We start from the raw sequence: 7,243 nt of genomic DNA on the forward strand, positions 1-7,243 counted from the left end.
CTAAATTTTGGCATTTTTGTGAGTAATTGGCTTGTACATCAATCACCATTCACTGGTTTCCTCTTGTACTATCCATATACTGTGATCCAAATGAATTTCGCTTCTTCTCCAGCTGCTTCGATTATGGGATTTGTGACAACAGTGAGAAAAATAAGTATCACACTTACTTTCCTTTAAAATGTGCAGAACCAAAGTCAAGTTGTCAAAGGTGGGCCTGGAAGGTAGAAATAAATCCTGTTGAATCATGGAATACATTACTGCTTCTTCTTGCCAGTATTTGAGGACACTGTCATCCATACTTTCCAGTGTTCAGAAGAGTGATTTTATGAAAAATTGATGTATTTATCCTAAAAGTCACTTTAGAACAAACACACAGTGATTGAATTGAATAGAAGCGCTGTTTTGTCTATATATCTTATGTAGCACTTAACACTTCCTGGTCTCAGATGTCTAGGTACAACTACTAGAAAATGGTTTTTGAATTGAGAAGAAAATGTTAATTTTTTTAAAAAATATATAGTTCTTATAAAGAATTACTTAATAACATGAGATAAATAGATAATCTATGAATCAGATTCCTTCCTTACTTCTTTCCTTCTTTCCATTTTTTCCTTGAAAATTTCTAACTTTCTTTATGAGACAGAACTTCAGAATTGTGAAGTGGTTGAGGACAGTAAGCTGTGAACTCAGTCTCAACACTGTAGAAGTTTACACAAAATTAAGAAGTGGGTAAATTTGACTTTAATGCCTCTGATTTTCTCTACTTCACTAATACACGTCTCACTAACATCCATATACCTCATTCTATGTTCAGATAATATATATTATTATTATAGCATAGCATGTATCCTTGTACCCCACAATCATCATAGAGTTTGGCTCCTGTAGCTGACTGCTGGTGGCTACATCATATCAAAAACAAACCTGAGTTCTCCAACCCCATTGTCTAAACATTTACATTTTGTAAATTTTGTGGTTGTGGAAAGTATGACTTAGGAAGTTTGGTTTTTAATGTTTTCACAGCAGTGTTATGAAAATTTTTCTGCTGGCATAGTCATAGATATCTGTAATCCCACATAAATCAAGAGGGGGAAATAAACACATCAGAATTTTGAGGCAAATCTGGGTTTCATGATGAGACTAGAAGTCACCTAAAACAAATAAAAATCTTTCTACAGACAAGAACACCACAGGTATTTCTGATAATTTACCATTTTTCTGACAAATTTTCTAATAAATATAGATTCTTACAAATATTAGTTAAGTACTTCTCCTACTGAGTCACATAAACCTCTATGTCTTTTATCCTACACGATGCTAAATATACAGTATGATATAGGCTGAGAAGATCACAGTGAATGTCCTATTTCCAAAATATGATACATATAAGATTCCAAAGAAATATATTAGAAACATAATTTGGCAAAGCTAAAGTACCATCAGGGAAAACATCAACTTATAATGCAAGTCCCAAAAATTACATTTCTAAAATGATACCTATATATTCAGGTATGTTGTGTATTAGCATATTTTGACTGATAAAGAATCCAGAAGCTTCAAATTACCATAGAAGACACTCTTGATAATCATTACTTTTTATGAAAATAAATTATGTATAGGAGCTTCACATAAAACATAAATTCAAGAATGAACTATGCAATCTGTCTTAATGACCACTTGAGATATAGGTACATAGCCTAAGTAAGAATCTTTCCAGAATAATCTATTTTATGTGTACTGATCTGTGGGCCCATAATGCCAGCTTCTAGAGAAAGTCACATTCAATTGGCAATCATCCTACAAATCTTATGTAAAGAATTAAATAAAACAAACATCATACTTGTAGCATAAAAGTGATTGGTTCATGAGTTGAATGCTTATTATCCTACAAATTGGGTTAGTATTATTACATATGCAGTACAAATTTGGAAAAGTAGATTATCAGAACATTACTTGAACTAATGTAAAGTTGAGAGTGCACCAGGTTGCGAGAGAAAATGAGCATGAACAGATCTGATGGAGACACAGTCTGAAGTTAATCATGTGTCGCACATCCATTGCTCAGTCCACAGGACATCTGCTTTCTGCTCACAGTCTCTCACAAGGAATGCTATAATGTTTTTGTCTACACAGAAGTTCAGAACTGTGAAACAATGAGTACAGAAGACAAAAATGTATGAAGATATGGGTCTTGCAGACACTAAAGACTGACTATAGTAAATTATATGATGTATTATGTTCTGTTATAACACCTACTCACCCAGATGTTATGCCATACTTACATAGGAAGACACAGCTGCACAGAGCATAACTAAACCTGCTGAACTTGTAGTAACTAATTCTGAGAGTGAGCTCTATTGCTTAGCAATCGTGAAAGTATCGTTTTTCACTTATGCCTATTAGTTAATTTGTAATTAATTTGTGCCTACTAATTAATATTGTTTGAAGATCTACAAATACCACATAGTTAATTACAAGCTGTGTCAACTGCTATTATCAACAACTAACACTTTTGCTTTCTCCATTACCTGGTCTCCTCGGTACTGGATATGCAATCAGTCTTTCTAACCTACACATGCATAAAAATTCAAACAAGCAGGAGTTTAGAGTTGGACCACAAGTACCTTGACAATTATCTTCTCATTAGAAGAAATCATACATTCATTAAGTACTGTTATTCCCTTAGTAATTTATTAATTTACTAATACTAATTGAATGATCTTCAATGATACAAATTGTTTTGGAAGAAGAAATACACCTTAAACAGATTAAGTTATGGAATCTTAATTGTTATATCATTTCCCAATAATAGACTAATTTCAATTCAAATGAAAGGAAAATAAAATGTAAACAGTTTTATATGCATAATGCAAGCAAGCCAAATAGAACAATTTGTAAGTACGATGAATAGGAAGACAACTGGTCTAATGTGTGACGACTGTAGATTTAGAAAGCTCTTCCTAATATATAAATATAAAATGAAAATAGAATTTACTAAAGTTTTCATAGACTATATGACTAATTTAAAAGAAAACAATTAAGATGTCATCTGAGGGCATAATTACTAAGTATAAATAACCTAACTATATATTTACTGTAAGATTTCATGTAGAGAAATGATGTATTGCTGAATATTTGCACAGAAAATCAAAACTGGTCCAGAAGATTGTATATCTGGGTAATGGGAATAAATTTTGCTTCGCTATCAGGGACATTTGTAGTAAGGATGGACATAAGAATAAAATGTTTACCAGGAAGGTTGTCATCTTGAAAAGGTTTCCCTGTGGTACTCAAGGTAAGGAGGGGCCACCAGTCATGTTCAAATCCTTTCTAACATTGTGTTTCTACAATGCAATAAAAGGAATCTTTATTAAATTTGAAATCCCATCATGTTCTAAGATCTACTATTATACTTTGTTGACATAAAATATGTAAACATTGTTTTATTCATTTTTACAGTATATATAATCTCTAAATGATTCCTAATATCAAATTATTTTTAAGAACTTGCATTTTGTACTCTTTGTTCTCAATTCATACACATCCCTCTTTTACGTTAAATATTCCATACAGTCTGTTTTAGTCAGGAAATGTTAGTCAAAGGGTTTCTAGCATCAGGTGTCATTACAAATACAAGAGGCTGAAACAAAAAACAGAAAATTACATTCACAATCTAGAATTGTAATTCTAGTAGAATGCAATATTAGATCAATTTTCTCTTATTCAAAAGAGCTATGATCTTTCACCTCAAAATTCAGCCATGAATATAGCAAATGTCATAAATTAAAACATATTGCAGACTATGTTTCCTTTGCGATACCTGTGATTGAGCTGATGGCTTTGTCCATATTGCCTTATCACATTTCTCACTTTGTGCATTATTGACGAAAGATATTACTGACAAGTCAAAAATATAGCCACCTCACCTTGAAATCAAATAAATTTCTATGATCTCACATCTAGACTCAGGGTTTGTACTCAAGAGGTCTTGACTTTATGTATCACATTCTTCTGTGTTTTATTGAAGCTTTTCCTAATTGCTAAAACAGAAATGTAGAACTAAGTTCATCTGGGCTCTGTGAATGAACACAGTGTGCCATAAATACATACTATACCATTGATATCCTTAACACAGATGTAACATACATAACACAGGTTAACATACATACACAGATACACACCACCATACATTCAGTCACATATATACAAAATACACACACACACACAGACACACACACACACATCACACACACACACACACACACATAGGCTCCCACTGAGGTGGGTCTGTGGGATTTACTCATCGCAAATCCGTGATTGTCACCCTGCTGTTTTGGATGGTGACATGACGGCAGTCCTGCAATGGAAAAAGGGAAATATTGTTAGGGAATGGAAATCAGTTTTGAAACAACTTGTACATTTTATTTATACCAAAAGAGGGCCTTGTGCGACATAGGCTAGCACACATAGCCTAGCTAAGCCAGAAGGATCCTGACATTATTCTACTGCTTCGAGGTTCCCAGTGCTGGATTATAGGCAAACATAAGCACAACTGTTTTCATCAGTGCTGGGAAAGGATTTCAGATACTAATGCTTAAAATTGGAACACTATCACAACTGAGCCACATCCCGAGCAGTAAGTTTTGATTGAAGAATTTCATTGCAGCCAGATAGTTCTCAGCCAAGTGGTGAAATCTTGATGTCATTAGAAGTAATGTCAAAAGTTCTGGTCCCCAACACTCCCACCTAGTTCTCCTCATGCCTCATGTTTAGAGTCAATCATCTCTGTGTATCTCAGGATCTTTTCCATCTATTTTCCAGAGTCACATAGCAAATAGTTTTTTTGTTGTTGTTGTTTTTGTTATTGTGTTTGTTGTTAGAGATGTGTAAGTGCAGTGCACCATTGGAGTCATAATGTACATCAGATGGCAAAGGTGACCCAATAGACCTTGAGGGGAGTCATTCCATTAATCAGATTGTAATGGTGACATTACTGACATTTCAGGGATGGTCACTCTGGGTCTACAACATGACAGGTAATCATCAGTCTAAAAGTCTTATTATGTAACATCAATTAGCCTCAAATTGATGATCTACTGCAACTGCCCAAGAGCTTATGTTATGGGTGTTTTTCACCATGGAAGGGGTTATTACAATTGGCAACTTGGGAACTCCTGTTCTAGATAATTCGTTTTTAAAATGAGCAATATCTTTTAATATCTCAGAAACAACATTACTGTACTCCAAAATGGAGCTAGGTAATTTTGAACAGTTCTGGTAGAAAGTTTCTGGCTACAAAAAAACTGATCACCCTGGTATGAACCATGACTTACAAGGTGGGGCCTTGAGAATAGTGCTGGGTTTAACAACACCTACTATTCTTGAAGGGAAGTAGGAAGTGTTCACTGCCTTGCTCCATATCTAGGGCATCTGCAAAAGTCTTTTACCACACAGGCACTAAACTCTCATGTGAAAATCCACAGAGACAACAAATTAAAATAAAAATATGTTCTATTTTTAAAAGGCTACACAATGAAAGTACAGGTATAAATATAATGAAATATAAAATTATATATCTTTTTAAAAGAAGAGCTGAAATGTACACAAGTGTTATTTTCCCTTTAGGATCAGAGTGTGATCCAAATTCTATACAAATGCATATACATATTAATTATGATACATGTAATCACACACAGAATGCTCTACCTCTTAGACTTAGCATTCTGATTCCAGGATTTCAAGCTTCCTTGAATCTCTGTGGTTGTATCCCTGGCTCTTATAAATTTTGTGGGACAGGGTTTGGATATTCTCACAATGTTATTATGTTTCTTCTCCTGTATACAGATACCTACACAGAAAAGAGCTGAGTCCTGATTATGGGGATGGAAGCCCCTCCTGGGGCAGCTTGATATTTCTTTTAATCCAAAAGTTGTCAGTGTGAAAATTCCTGTTCTGAAAAGAGAAAGGCAGACTCACAGTCAAACAGAAATCCCCACAACACGCATTCGTCTCTCTCTCCTCTCCCTCTTTCCATCTTCTTCTCTCCCCTTCCCCTTTCTTTCCTCCCTCTCTCTCCTCTCCTCTATGTCCTCTCTTCTTTCTCTTTCATACCTACACTTATTCCCCTGCTCTCCTGCTCTCTCTGCTCTGACCTGCACAATTCTTCCTCCCGCACAGATGATGTGTATGTCTTCCTTCTATTCCTAGTAAACACTATAATTGAAGTTCTGTTAGACTATGTCTTCTTTGTCATAGTCCTAATTGTCCTCCCTCCCTTCTCTTCCTCTCTTTTCTCTCCTTCTCATTCCTCTCCTTACGTGTATCTCTCTCTATGGTTTTCTCTCTCTTGATCCCTTTCTTGTAGTTTGACTTAATAATAAAATTCTCAACAGTAGAATTGAGCACAAAGAAGAATCAATCCAGTTCAGGCCAATCACTGTCAGGAATAAATGGGGTAGCGCTCAAACCTATGACCACTAATTCCTGTGGGACATTATCCAGGGTACAAAATTCTTTCAAAGAAACAGGATGATTCATTGCTTTCCCAACACTAGCTCTGCTGAGGAATTCAGACTAAGGTGATATTGAGAATGACACTTTAGGCAGTTTCTTGTGTGGAATATCTTCAACCTCTGACACTTGAGATCACTTCTTTGTGCTTTGTCTTAGAAAACGAACAGTGGTGTCAGCACATCTATTAAGAGCAGCTGGTGTTGGAATGTTCACCTTAAAAGGGGGCTTCTATAGCACTCAGTTAAGACTTTCTGGATATTACTTAGTTTTTACAGTGTTCTGAGCCATAGAGGATTTTGCTCTTGTACCGTCTAGGCTTAAATTATATATACTCACTGTTTATATTTGGGTGCGCACACCACTGCAATTGATTCTGGCAGCATCTTCTGGTAGCAAAAATGTGTGTGTACATCCACACTCGACAAAAAGGCAGTCTGGGTTGGATGGGTCTATGGAGACAAAAGAATTCAAGAAATCACAGTAAGCCCAATGACATACCCAACACAGCAGGCCCCAAGAATTTTCAACCACTGCCTCCCACAATGACTCGCCAAATCATGCTGGGACACATCTGTGGTCTGCTAGGTGGAGAAGGAAGAGGAAATGACCTCACTTATCAACCTAATCTATAAGGTCATTAGAAGCTGAGCTTTAAAAAATTACTTGAGGCTGTTCCCTCACTGAGGACTAGACTTTTATTCATCCATATTTACTTATACCTCATGTCTAA

General features: G+C 35.5%; 1 long non-coding RNA gene across 1 annotated transcript; it reads right to left on the minus strand.

The window, feature by feature from the left end:
• Nucleotides 1-4,287: 4,287 nt before the first annotated feature.
• On the minus strand, nucleotides 4,288-6,964 carry LOC127214589 (uncharacterized). Its single transcript, XR_007833871.1, has 3 exons — nucleotides 6,850-6,964; nucleotides 5,853-5,952; nucleotides 4,288-4,357 (listed from the first exon to the last, which is right to left on the minus strand). It is a non-coding gene; the product is annotated as an uncharacterized LOC127214589 (long non-coding RNA).
• Between the last annotated feature and the right edge of the window lie 279 nt (nucleotides 6,965-7,243).

Source organism: Phodopus roborovskii, unplaced genomic scaffold (assembly GCF_943737965.1).
Source record: "Phodopus roborovskii unplaced genomic scaffold, PHOROB, whole genome shotgun sequence".
Taxonomy (NCBI): Eukaryota; Metazoa; Chordata; class Mammalia; order Rodentia; family Cricetidae; genus Phodopus; species Phodopus roborovskii.